This window comes from Chiloscyllium punctatum, unplaced genomic scaffold (genome assembly GCF_047496795.1).
Source record: "Chiloscyllium punctatum isolate Juve2018m unplaced genomic scaffold, sChiPun1.3 scaffold_238, whole genome shotgun sequence".
In the NCBI taxonomy this organism is placed as follows: domain Eukaryota; kingdom Metazoa; phylum Chordata; class Chondrichthyes; order Orectolobiformes; family Hemiscylliidae; genus Chiloscyllium; species Chiloscyllium punctatum.
Genome location: NW_027309972.1, coordinates 286,610 through 299,805, shown reverse-complemented (window position 1 = coordinate 299,805; position 13,196 = coordinate 286,610). Strand labels below are relative to the sequence as shown.

Below are 13,196 nucleotides of genomic sequence, written 5' to 3'. Positions count from 1 at the left end.
TGTGCAGTGGGAGTGAATGGGAAGGGGTTGGGGTCCATTGGGATTGTGTGCCGTGGGAGTGAATGGGAAGGGATTGGGGTTCTTTGGGATTGTGTGCAGTTGGAGTGAATGGGAAGGGGTTGGGGTTCTTTGGGATTGTGTACAGTGGGAGTGAATGGGAAGGGGTTGGGGTTCTTTGGGATTGTGTGCCGTGGGAGTGAATGGGAAGGGGTTGGGGTTCTTTGGGATTGTGTGCCGTGGGAGTGAATGGGAAGGGGTTTGGGGTCCATTGGGATTGTGTGCCGTGGGAGTGAATGGGAAGGGATTGGGGTTCTTTGGGATTGTGTGCAGTTGGAGTGAATGGGTAGGGGTTGGGGTTCTTTGGGATTGTGTGCCGTGGGAGTGAATGGGAAGGGGTTGGGGTTCTTTGGGATTGTGTGCCGTGGGAGTGAATGGGAAGGGGTTTGGGGTCCATTGGGATTGTGTGCCGTGGGAGTGAATGGGAAGGGGTTGGGGTCCATTGGGATTGTGTGCCGTGGGAGTGAATGGGAAGGGGTTGGGGTGTCCATTGGGATTGTGTGCCATGGGAGTGAATGGGAAGGGGTTGGGGTTCATTGGGATTGTGTGCTGTGGGAGTGAATGGGAAGGGGTTGGGGGGTCCATTGGGATTGTGTGCCGTGGGAGTGAATGGTAAGGGATTGGGGTTCTTTGGGATTGTGTGCCGTGGGAGTGAATGGGAAGGGATTGGGGTTCTTTGGGATTGTGTGCAGTGGGAGTGAATGGGAAGGGGTTGGGGTCCATTGGGATTGTGTGCAGTGGGAGTGAATGGGAAGGGTTGGGGTTCATTGGGATTGTGTGCCGTGGGAGTGAATGGGAAGGGGTTGGGTTTCATTGGGATTGTGTGCCGTGGGAGTGAATGGGAAGGGGTTGGGGTTCATTGGGATTGTGTGCAGTGGGAGTGAATGGGAAGGGGTTGGGGTTCATTGGGATTGTGTGCCGTGGGAGTGAATGGGAAGGGGTTGGGGTTCATTGGGATTGTGTGCCGTGGGAGTGAATGGGAAGGGGTTGGGGTTCATTGGGATTGTGTGCCGTGGGAGTGAATGGGAAGGGGTTGGAGTGTCCATTGGGATTGTGTGCAGTGGGAGTGAATGGGAAGGGGTTGGGGTGTCCATTGGGATTGTGTACAGTGGGAGTGAATGGGAAGGGGTTGGGGGGTCCATTGGGATTGTGTGCCGTGGGAGTGAATGGGAAGGGGTTGGGGTTCTTTGGGATTGTGTGCTGTGGGAGTGAATGGGAAGGGGTTGGGGTGTCCATTGGGATTGTGTGCCGTGGGAGTGAATGGGAAGGGGTTGGGGTGTCCATTGGGATTGTGTGCAGTGGGAGTGAATGGGAAGGTGTTGGGGGTCCATTGGGATTGTGTGCCGTGGGAGTGAATGGGAAGGGGTTGGGGGGTCCATTGGGATTGTGTACAGTGGGAGTGAATGGGAAGGGGTTGGGGTTCTTTGGGATTGTGTGCCGTGGGAGTGAATGGGAAGGGGTTGGGGTGTCCATTGGGATTGTGTGCCGTGGGAGTGAATGGGAAGGGGTTGGGGTGTCCATTGGGATTGTGTGCAGTGGGAGTGAATGGGAAGGGGTTGGGGGGTCCATTGGGATTGTGTGCCGTGGGAGTGAATGGGAAGGGGTTGGGGTCCATTGGGATTGTGTGCCGTGGGAGTGATTGGGAAGGGGTTGGGGTTCATTGGGATTGTGTGCAGTGGGAGTGAATGGGAAGGGGTTGGGGAGTCCATTGGGATTGTGTGCCGTGGGAGTGAATGGGAAGGGGTTGGGGTCCATTGGGATTGTGTGCCGTGGGAGTGAATGGGAAGGGGTTGGGGTTCTTTGGCATTGTGTACAGTGGGAGTGAATGGGAAGGTGTTGGGGGTCCATTGGGATTGTGTGCCGTGGGAGTGAATGAGAAGGGGTTGGGGACCATTGGGATTGTGTGCCGTGGGAGTGAATGGGAAGGGGTTGGGGTCCATTGGGATTGTGTGCCGTGGGAGTGAATGGGAAGGGGTTGGGGTTCTTTGGGATTGTGTACAGTGGGAGTGAATGGGAAGGGGTTGGGGTCCATTGGGATTGTGTGCCGTGGGAGTGAATGGGAAGGGGTTGGGGACCATTGGGATTGTGTGCCGTGGGAGTGAATGGGAAGGGGTTGGGGTCCATTGGGATTGTGTGCCGTGGGAGTGAATGGGAAGGGGTTGGGGTTCTTTGGGATTGTGTACAGTGGGAGTGAATGGGAAGGTGTTGGGGTTCTTTGGGATTGTGTACAGTGGGAGTGAATGGGAAGGGGTTGGGGTTCTTTGGGATTGTGTGCCGTGGGAGTGAATAGGAAGGGGGAGGGGTGTCCATTGGGATTGTGTACAGTGGGAGTGAATGGGAAGGGGTTGGGGTCCATTGGGATTGTGTGCCGTGGGAGTGAATGGGAAGGGGTTGGGGGGTCCATTGGGATTGTGTGCCGTGGGAGTGAATAGGAAGGGGGAGGGGTGTCCATTGGGATTGTGTACAGTGGGAGTGAATGGGAAGGGGTTGGGGTGTCCATTGGGATTGTGTGCCGTGGGCGTGAATGGGAAGGGGTTGGGGTGTCCATTGGGATTGTGTGCCGTGGGAGTGAATGGGAAGGGGTTGGGGCCACTGACATGTTTGCAGTCTGAGAACACACATTCTAGAAATGTGACTTCACTTCACACGACCCAGAGTTGGAGACTTCTCAACGTCAGATACACGCAAATGTGGGATGGACAACAGCCAGGCAACTAAAGTGCCTTACTTCCCTGTCCTCCACACTCTCCGTCAGACACAACTGGTGTGAGGGCAGAGACACTCAGCAAGAAGGACAGCACTGAGGTACGTCTAAACAAAACACTGCACTCAATGACGACAAAGTATAGATACAACACTGAGGGCAAACTCACCAGCAGACAAAGACACAGGATACAGCACACAGAGAGGAAAAAGCAGAGTTTTCAGATTGTTGCTATTAAGAATAACAGATAACAGGGTACGACTTAGAGGCTGGAATCTAATCGAGGGGTTCAGGGTGGTTTATATACAGAATAACAGATACCCGGGAGGGAGTTACAGATTGGAATCTAATCGGGGGGTTCAGGGTGGTTTATATACAGAATAACAGATACCCGGGAGGGAGTTACAGACTGGAATCTAATCGAGGGGTTCAGGGTGGTGTATATACAGAATAACAGATACCCGGGAGGGAGTTACAGACTGGAATCTAATCGAGGGTTTCAGGGTGGTTTATATACAGAATAACAGATACCCGGGAGGGAGTTACAGACTGGAATCTAATCGAGGGGGTCGGGGTGGTTTATATACAGACTAACAGATACCCCGGGAGGGAGTTACAGACTGGAATTTAATCGAGGGGTTTGGGGTGGTTTATATACAGAATAACAGATACCCGGGAGGGAGTTACAGACTGGAATCTAATTGAGGGGTTCGGGGGGGTTTATACACAGAATAACAGATACCCGGGAGGGAGTTACAGACTGGAATCTAATCGAGGGGTTCGGGGTGGTTTATATACAGAATAACAGATACCCGGGAGGGGGTTACAGACTGGAATCTAATCGAGGGGTTCAGGATGGTTTATATACAGAATAACAGATACCCGGGAGGGAGTTACAGACTGGAATCTAATCGAGGGGTTCAGGGTGGTTTAAAAACAGAATAACAGATACCCGGGAGGGAGTTACAAACTGGAATCTAATCGATGGGTTCAGGGGGGTTAATATACAGAATAACAGATACCCGGGAGGGAGTTACAGAGTGAAATCTTATGGAGGGGTTCGGGGTGGTTTATATACAGAATAACAGATACCCCGGGAGGGAGTTACAGACTGGAATCTAATCAAGGGGTTCGGGGTGGTTTATATACAGAATAACAGATACCCAGGAGGGAGTTACAGACTGGAATCTAATCGATGGGTTTGGGGTGGTGTATGTACAGAATAACAGATATCCGGGAGGGAGTTACAGTCCGGAATCTAATCGATGGGTTCAGGGGGGTTAATATACAGAATAACAGAAACCCGGGAGGGAGTTACAGACTGGAATCTAATCGAGGGGTTCGGGGGGGTTTATATACAGAATAACAGATACCCGGGAGGGAGTTACAGACTGGAATCTAGTCAAGGGGTTCGGGGTGGTTTATATACAGAATAACAGATACCCGGGAGGGAGTTACAGACTGCAACCTAATCGATGGGTTTGGGGTGGTGTATATACAGAATAACAGATATCCGGGAGGGAGTTACAGACCGGAATCTAATCGAAGGGTTCAGGGGGGTTAATATACAGAATAACAGATACCCGGGAGGGAGTTACAGACTGGAATCTAATCGAGGGGTTTGGGGTGGTTTATATACAGAATAACAGATACCCGGGAGGGAGTTACAGACTGGAATATAATCGAGGGGTTTGGGGTGGTTTATATACAGAATAACAGATACCCGGGAGGGAGTTACAGACTGGAATCTAATCAAGGGGTTCAGGGTGGTTTATATACAGAATAACAGATGCCCCGGGAGGGAGTTACAGACTGGAATCTAATCGAGGGGTTCGGGGTGGTTTATATACAGAATAACAGATACCCGGGAGGGAGTTACAGACTGGAATCTAATCAAGGGGTTCAGGGTGGTTTATATACAGAATAACAGATGCCCCGGGAGGGAGTTACAGACTGGAATCTAATCGAGGGGTTCGGGGTGGTTTATATACAGAATAACAGATACCCCGGGAGGGAGTTACAGACTGGAATCTAATCGAGGGGTTCAGGGTGGTTTATATACAGAATAACAGAGACCCGGGAGGGAGTTACAGACTGGAATCTAATCGAGGGGTTCGGGGTGGTTTATATACAGAATAACAGATACCCGGGAGGGAGTTACAGACTGGAATCTAATCGAGGGGTTCAGGGTGGTTTATATACAGAATAACAGATACCCGGGAGGGTGTTCCCGACTGGAATCTAATCGAGGGGTTCGGCGTGGTTTATATACAGAATAACAGATACCCGGGAGGGAGTTCCAGACTGGAATCTAATCGAGGGGTTCGGCGTGGTTTATATACAGAATAACAGATACCCGGGAGGGAGTTACAGACTGGAATCTAATCGAGGGGTTCGGGGTGGTTTATATACAGAATAACAGATACCCGGGAGGGAGTTACAGACTTGAATCTAATCGAGGGGTTCAGGGTGGTTTATGTACAGAATAACAGATACCCAGGAGGGGGTTACAGACTGGAATCTAATCGAGGGGTTCGGAGTGGTTTATATACAGAATAACAGATACCCGGGAGGGAGTTACAGACTGGAATCTAATCGAGGGGTTTAGGGTGGTTTATATATAGAATAACAGATACCCGGGAAGGAGTTACAGACTGGAATCTAATCGAGGGGTTCAGGGTGGTGTATATACAGAATAACAGATATCCAGGAGGTGGTTACAGACTGGAATTTAATCGAGGGGTTCAGGGTGGTTTATATACAGAATAACAGATACCCGGGAGGGAGTTACAGACTGGAATCTAATCGAGGGGTTCGGGGTGGTTTATATACAGAATAACAGAGACCCGGGAGGGAGTTACAGACTGGAATCTAATCGAGGGGTTCGGGGTGGTTTATATACAGAATAACAGATACCCGGGAGGGGGTTACAGACTGAAATCCGATCGAGAGGTTCAGAGTGGTTTATATACAGAATAATAAATACCTGAGGGTGAGTTACAGACTGGAATCTAATTGAGGGGTTTCGAGTAGTTTACATATAGAATGACAGTTTCTGGGTTTGGAATCTCAATGGACTGATTGGGTAGTGTATGGAATCAGAGTCACCAGGGGGAATGTTACAAACTGAAATCCAATTGATGTGTTCGAGGTGTTTCATAAACAGAACAACTGATACCTTGGCCATAAATTCCCCGTTTAAATCTAATCCCATAGGTCAGGGTGGTTTATCTATGCAGCAGATATTCTGGGAGTGAGTTACACAGTGCAATCTCATCCAGGGTTTTGGATGGTTTCTGCAGCCCCAAAAACAGGGCCCTGGGAATGAGTTACAGACCAGACTCTGATCAAAGGGGTACGGGCTGGTTCATTTCGACAATACAAGAGGAAGCTGGGAGCCTTGGTCCAGATTGGAGTGCAATCAATGGGTTTGGTGGGTTTCTATAAAGATGAACAGATACTCTGGGAGTGAGTTAGGCTCTGGTGTCTAATCAAGGGGTTTGGGAGCTGATACATTACAGTGACACGGTGACGCCATGGTTCCCACTGTGGCCTCACAGCGCCAGGGACCCGGGTTCGATCCCAGCCTCGGGCGACTGTCTGTCTGTGTGGAGTTTGCACATTCTCTCAGAGTTTGCGTGGTTTTCCTCCGGGTGCTCCTGTTCCCCTCCCGCTGTCCGAAAGATGTTGATCTTTGGGTGAATTGGCCAGGTATGTGCAGGCTGTGTCGGTGAGCCGTGGGGAAGCACAGGGATACAATGGGGGGGGGGGTGGATCTGGGTCAAACCGTCTTCAGAGGGTCTGGGTGGAGTCGAATGACATGCTTCCAAACTGTAGGGATTCTGTGCTTAACAGGGATCGGGGACTGTGTTGCAGCCTGGAATCCAACCGAGGAGTTCAGGTGGTTTGGGTATAGAATAACAGATACCTGAGAGAGAGTTACAGCCTGGAATCTATTCAAGGGATTTGAGTAGTTCATATAGATATGTCAACCATTACTCAGGACTGTATTACAGTCAGGAATCAAATCACGAAATTTGGGTGTTTTATAACGAGAATAACATATCCACTGAATTGAGTTACAGTCTGGAATCTATATATATCTATCAAATTACAGATCCCTGAGTTACAGGCTGTAACAGGGAATGATTTAGATGTTTGTATAGACAATATTAGATACAAGGGAGTGAGTTACAGACTGGAATCTGATCAAGTGGTCTGGGTCGTTCATATAGATAGGACAACAGATTACCAGGGGTGAGGTAGAGATTGGTGTCGAATCGACATGTTTGGGTGGGATTCTATAAAGTTGACAGATAAATGAGATTGAGTTACACGCTGGGATCTCATCAAGTGTTCAGGTGGTTTATGTATCGAATAATAGATATCTGGGAATGAGTTACAGACTGGATGAAAGGGTTTGAGTTGTTTCTCTGCATAGGATAACAGATACCTAGCAAGGTGCAACAGATGAGAATCAGATCAAAGAGTTTGAGGGGTTGCTGTGTAGAAAAACAGACTGCAGTGAGTCAGTTACACCCGGCAATGTACCCAACGAGTGCGGTGAGGTTTGTATGTGGAATAACAGGGACCCGGGAGTGGATTACAGACTGGAACCTGATCAAGGGGTTCAGGGTGGTTAAAACAGACTGAACAACAGATAACCAGGAGTGGGGTATAATTTGGAATCTAATTGCTGGGCTCGGGGAGTTTTGATAAAGATGAACAGGTAACTTGGGAGTGAGTTACAGCCTGGAATCGAATCAAGTTGTTCATGTAATTTATCTATGGAATAACAGATACCTGGGTTTGTGAGACAGTCTGGAATCTAACCAAGGGTTTGGTGGGTTTCTATACAAACTAACAGATATCTGGGTGTGACTGACAGACTGGAATAAAAGGGATTTATTTGTACGTGGAATAACAGATATCCAGGAGTGAGATCAACTTGAATCTGACCAAGGGGTTTAAGGGTGTTTTATATATGGAATACCAACTAGCGGGAAATACATTCCAGACTAGAATCCATGAAAATATAGAAGCATAGACATCAGAGGTTGAATGACACTTCAGAATGCCATTGAGGTTTTCACACACACAATAAAAGATATCTAACTTTAAATCACAGATTGGAGTCGAATTGAATGGCTTAGGGTGGTTTATATACAGAATAACAGATACCCAGGAGGGAGTTACAGATTGGAATCTAATCGAGGGGTTCGGGGTGGTTTATATACAGAATAACAGATACCCCGGGGAGGGAGTTACAGACTGGAATCTAATCGAGGGGTTCAGGGTGGTTTATATACAGAATAACAGATACCTGGGAGGGAGTTACAGACTGGAATCTAATCGAGGGGTTCAGGGTGGTTTATATACAGAATAACAGATACCTGGGAGGGAGTTACAGACTGGAATCTAATCGAGGGGTTCGGGGTGGTTTATATACAGAATAACAGATACCCAGGAGGGAGTTACAGCCTGGAATCTAATCGAGAGGTTCAGGGTGGTTTATATACAGAATAACAGATACCCGGGAGGGAGGTACAGACTGGAATCTAATCGAGGGGTTCGGGGTGGTTTATATACAGAATAACAGATACCCGGGAGGGAGTTACAGCCTGGAATCTAATCGAGGGGTTCGGGGTGGTTTATATACAGAATAACGGATCCCCAGGAACGAGTTACAGACTGGAATCTAATCGAGGGGTTCGAGGTGGTTTATATACTGAATGACAGATACCCAGGAGGGAGTTACAGACTGGAATCTAATCGAGGGGTTCGGGGTGGTTTATATACAGAATAACAGATGCCCGGGAGGGAGTTACAGACTGAAATCGGATCAAGTGGTTTGGGAGGTCTGTATAGACGGAACAATAGCTACCTCAGAGAGTGGTACAGATTGGAATCTAATCAAGCGTTCTGGTGGTGTATATAGAGGTTTACAAAATTATGAGGGGCATGGATAGGATAAATAGACAAAGTCTTTTCCCTGGGGTCGGGGAGTCCAGAACTAGAGGGCATAGGTTTAGGGTGAGAGGGGGAAAGATATAAAAGAGACCGAAAGGGGCAACATTTTCACACAGAGTGTGGTACGTGTATGGAATGAGCTGCCAGAGGATGTGGTGGAGGCTGGGACAATTGCAACAGTTAAGAGGCATTTGGATGGGTATATGAATAGGAAGGGTTTGGGGGGATATGGGCCGGGTGCTGGCGGTGGGGGGGGGGGGGGCGGGGGGGGGGAGCTGGATTGAGTTGGGGTATCTCGGTCTGGGCATGGACAGGTTGGACCGAAGGGTCTGTTTCCATGGCTGGACATCTCTATGACTCTAATGTAGGGGACTTTAAAAAAAACTGCATTGACCTGTCATATTCATTATCGACTTCGATCAGCATCCTGGTTTTTAACAGCTCATAAATCTGTCAAAATCTGCTACGTCGCCCGTGCAGCTGTGCCAACAACTCCTGCGGAGCCGAGACACGGATTGGCGGTCAGCTGGAGATCCCTGGCGGTGACCCTCTCTCTCTCTCCGACCTCTCAGCGTGACTGCTTTTCCTTTTCCTCTTGCAGGTCTGCTCACCGATGCCCAAGATGGCAACCGGGCCTTTGAAACGGGGCTGCTTCCTCTTGCTCTGCCTCCTCTGCCAGGAGGCCCTGAGCGCCTGCACCACCAGCAGCGCCAGCCAGTGCCGCAACGCCGGCTTCGTGCCGGGGGCCCGGCTGGCGGGGCTGGGCTACGACGTGGTGACCCTGCGGACCAAGGGCGCCTTTGTCATCGACGTCAACGCCTGGCGCTCGGCCAACGGGACCTGCACCCTCTGCCGGAACGGGCACCTCGGCAACGCCGCCCAGCGGCTGCCCGTCTCGCTGGTGGACTGGCACACCCTCAGCTCCTGCCGGCGCTCGCTCTCCAGCCGGCTCTACCGCTCGGCGGCCGAGCTGGCAAGGTCCGCCACCGCGGCCATCACCAACGACTGGCGATGGGACCTGCTCTTCCAGACCAAATCGGGCAGCTCCACAGAGGTGCTGGCTGGCTCCAAGTCCCAGCTGGTGGGGTTCAGCGCCAGCCACTCCAGCCGCGACCACCAGAGTTTCACCAGCCACCAGTTCCAGTGCGCCTACTACCAGTTTCGGGTGAAGGCCCGGCCCCTCCTGGCACCCGAGTTCGCCCGCGCCCTTTCCCACCTCCCCACCGTCCTGAATGGGGGCTCCCGGCACCTGTACCGGAGACTGGTGGCCACCTACGGCACCCACTTCCTCAAGTCGGTGCAGCTGGGCGGCCGCTACAAGGACGTCACAGCAATTCAGACCTGCAAGGCGGTCTCTCAGGGCTACAGCATCGAGGAGGTGAAGGACTGCCTCGCCCTGGAGGCCAGAGAGACGCGAGGGCTGCAGGCACAGGTCTCAGTGAGTGCCGGCCAGTGCCAGAGGTTGGCACGCTCCATGGGGAACTACCATAAGGTCTACCAGGCCTTCAGCGACCGGGAGACGGAGGTGACGGGGGGCCGGGCCCGCCAGGGGGCCGACCTCTTCTTCTCCGGGGACGGCTCGGCCTTCGGCCGCTGGACGGGGAGCCTGCTCACCTACCCGGGCCTGGTGCGCTACGCCCTGGCGCCGCTCCACCACCTGCTGCCCTCCGGCGACCCCAGGCAGAAGACCCTGCGGCGCTACATCAGCGACTACATCGCGGGCAACGCCCTCGGCCAGAGGTGCGGGGCGGGCCCTCGCTGCCCGCACGGGTCCTACCCCGACCCGCGCCAACCCTGCTCCTGCCTGTGCCGCGCCGACAATTACGTGGACCGGAACTGCTGCTCCAAGGGGAAGGGTCTGGGCCGCCTGGTGGTCACCGTCCGGGAGGGCCGGGATCTCTGGGGGGACGTCTTCTCGGGCACCGACGGCTACGTGGTGGTCAAGTATGGCCTGGCGCAGGCCAGGACCCGCACCGTCTCGAACAACAACAACCCCAGGTGGGACGCCAAGCTGGACCTGGGACAGGTCAAGGCCGAGAGCGGGCACAAGTTGACGATCGAAGTCTGGGACCAGGACGTCATCAAACATGATGACCTCCTCGGCAAGTGCTCCATCCGCCTGACCTCCGGCACCCACGACAAGGCCTGCTACCTGAAGTATGGCAAGGTGACCTACGAGTACACTTTCACCTGTGGCCCCCACCTGGGTGGTACCACCTGCCAGGCCTATGTGCCCAGCCCTTGCGGCACGCTGTTCACTCCGTACTTGGGAACCGGCAACGGCACCCTCCACCTCGACACGATCCTGCCCAAACCCCCAGAACCGGCCTTCCCAGGGATCTACTACCCCTGAACGCACCGCGCTCTGCACGAATCATTGGCTCCTTGTGCCGTGCCCCTCAGTCAATGGGGGCATGCTCATTGAAATGCTTTAAAGCTTTATCCAAACGCGTATTCTGCGCAACACTCTCAGATGTGCAGCAACAAGCATAAAAACCAAAGCATCAGTGTAATCTTACATTTTTTTCAATAAACCCAACTCTTTGCAATTTAGCCTGTGTCATATGATTCGTCTGCACTTGGGCCTGTGGACTGATGAGAGGCTGGGCACTGGTAATGTGTAATATGGGAGTGAATGGGAAAAGGGTAGGGGTCCATTGAGATGGTGGTGAATGAGGGAAAATGGGAATAGGTAGGGGTCCATTGAGATTGAGGTGAATGGAGGTGAATGGGAAAAGGGTAGGGGTCCTTGAGATTGTGGTGAATAGAGGTGAATGGGAAAAGGGTAGGGGTCCATTGGGATTGTGGTGAATGGGAAAGGGTAGGGGTCCATTGGGATTGTGGTGAATGGGAAAGGGTAGGGGTCCATTGGGATTGTGGTGAATGGAGGTGAATGGGAAAAGGGTAGGGGTCCATTGGGATTGTGGTGAATGGGAAAGGGTAGGGGTCCATTGGGATTGTGGTGAATGGGAAAGGGTAGGGGTCCATTGGGATTGTGGTGAATGGGAAAGGGTAGGGGTCCATTGGGATTGTGGTGAATGGGAAAGGGTAGGGGTCCAATGGGATTGTGGTGAATGGGAAAGGGTCGGGGTCCATTGAGATTGTGGTGAATGGGAAAGGGTTGGGGTCCTTTGAGATTGTGGTGAATGGGAAAGGGTCGGGGTCCATTGGGATTGTGGTGAATGGGAAAGGGTAGGGGTCCATTGAGATTGTGGTGAATGGGAAAGGGTAGGGGTCCATTGGGATTGTGGTGAATGGAGGTGAATGGGAAAAGGGTCGGGGTCCAATGGGATTGTGGTGAATGGGAAAGGGTAGGGGTCCATTGGGATTGTGGTGAATGGAGGTGAATGGGAAAAGGGTCGGGGTCCAATGGGATTGTGGTGAATGGGAAAGGGTAGGGGTCCATTGGGATTGTGGTGAATGGGAAAGGGTAGGGGTCCATTGAGAGTGTGGTGAAGGGAAAGGGTTGGGGTCCTTTGAGATTGTGGTGAATGGGAAAGGGTAGGGGTCCATTGGGATTGTGGTGAATGGGAAAGGGTCGGGGTCCATTGGGATTGTGGTGAATGGGAAAGTGTCGGGGTCCATTGGGATTGTGGTGAATGGGAAAGGGTCGGGGTCCATTGAGATTGTGGTGAATGGGAAAGGGTCGGGGTCCATTGGGATTGTGGTGAATGGGAAAGGGTAGGGGTCCAATGGGATTGTGGTGAATGGGAAAGGGTAGGGGTCCATTGAGATTGTGGTGAATGGAGGTGAATGGGAAAAGGGTCGGGGTCCAATGGGATTGTGGTGAATGGGAAAGGGTCGGGGTCCATTGGGATTGTGGTGAATGGGAAAGGGTCGGGGTCCATTGAGATTGTGGTGAATGGGAAAGGGTCGGGGTCCATTGGGATTGTGGTGAATGGGAAAGGGTAGGGGTCCATTGGGAATGTGGTGAATGGAAAAGGGTCGGGGTCCATTGAGATTGTGGTGAATGGGAAAGGGTCGGGGTCCATTGAGATTGTGGTGAATGGGAAAGGGTCGGGGTCCATTGGGATTGTGGTGAATGGGAAAAGGGTCGGGGTCCATTGGGATTGTGGTGAATGGGAAAGGGTAGGGGTCCAATGGGATTGTGGTGAATGGGAAAGGGTAGGGTTCCATTGAGATTGTGGTGAATGGAGGTGAATGGGAAAGGGTAGGGGTCCATTGGGATTGTGGTGAATGGAGGTGAATGGGAAAAGGGTAGGGGTCCAATGGGATTGTGGTGAATGGGAAAAGGGTCGGGGTCCATTGGGATTGTGGTGAATGGGAAAGGGTAGGGGTCCATTGAGATTGTGGTGAATGGGAAAGGGTCGGGGTCCATTGGGATTGTGGTGAATGGGAAAGGGTCGGGGTCCATTGAGATTGTGGTGAATGGGAAAGGGTCGGTGTCCATTGGGATTGTGGTGAATGGGAAAGGGTAGGGGTCCATTGTGAATGTGGTGAATGG

At 51.8% G+C, this 13,196-nt stretch overlaps 1 pseudogene; it reads left to right on the top strand.

Annotated features, from left to right (window-relative positions):
* Positions 1-2,745: 2,745 nt before the first annotated feature.
* LOC140472051 (perforin-1-like) lies at positions 2,746-11,284 on the top strand (annotated as a pseudogene).
* Positions 11,285-13,196: the final 1,912 nt, after the last annotated feature.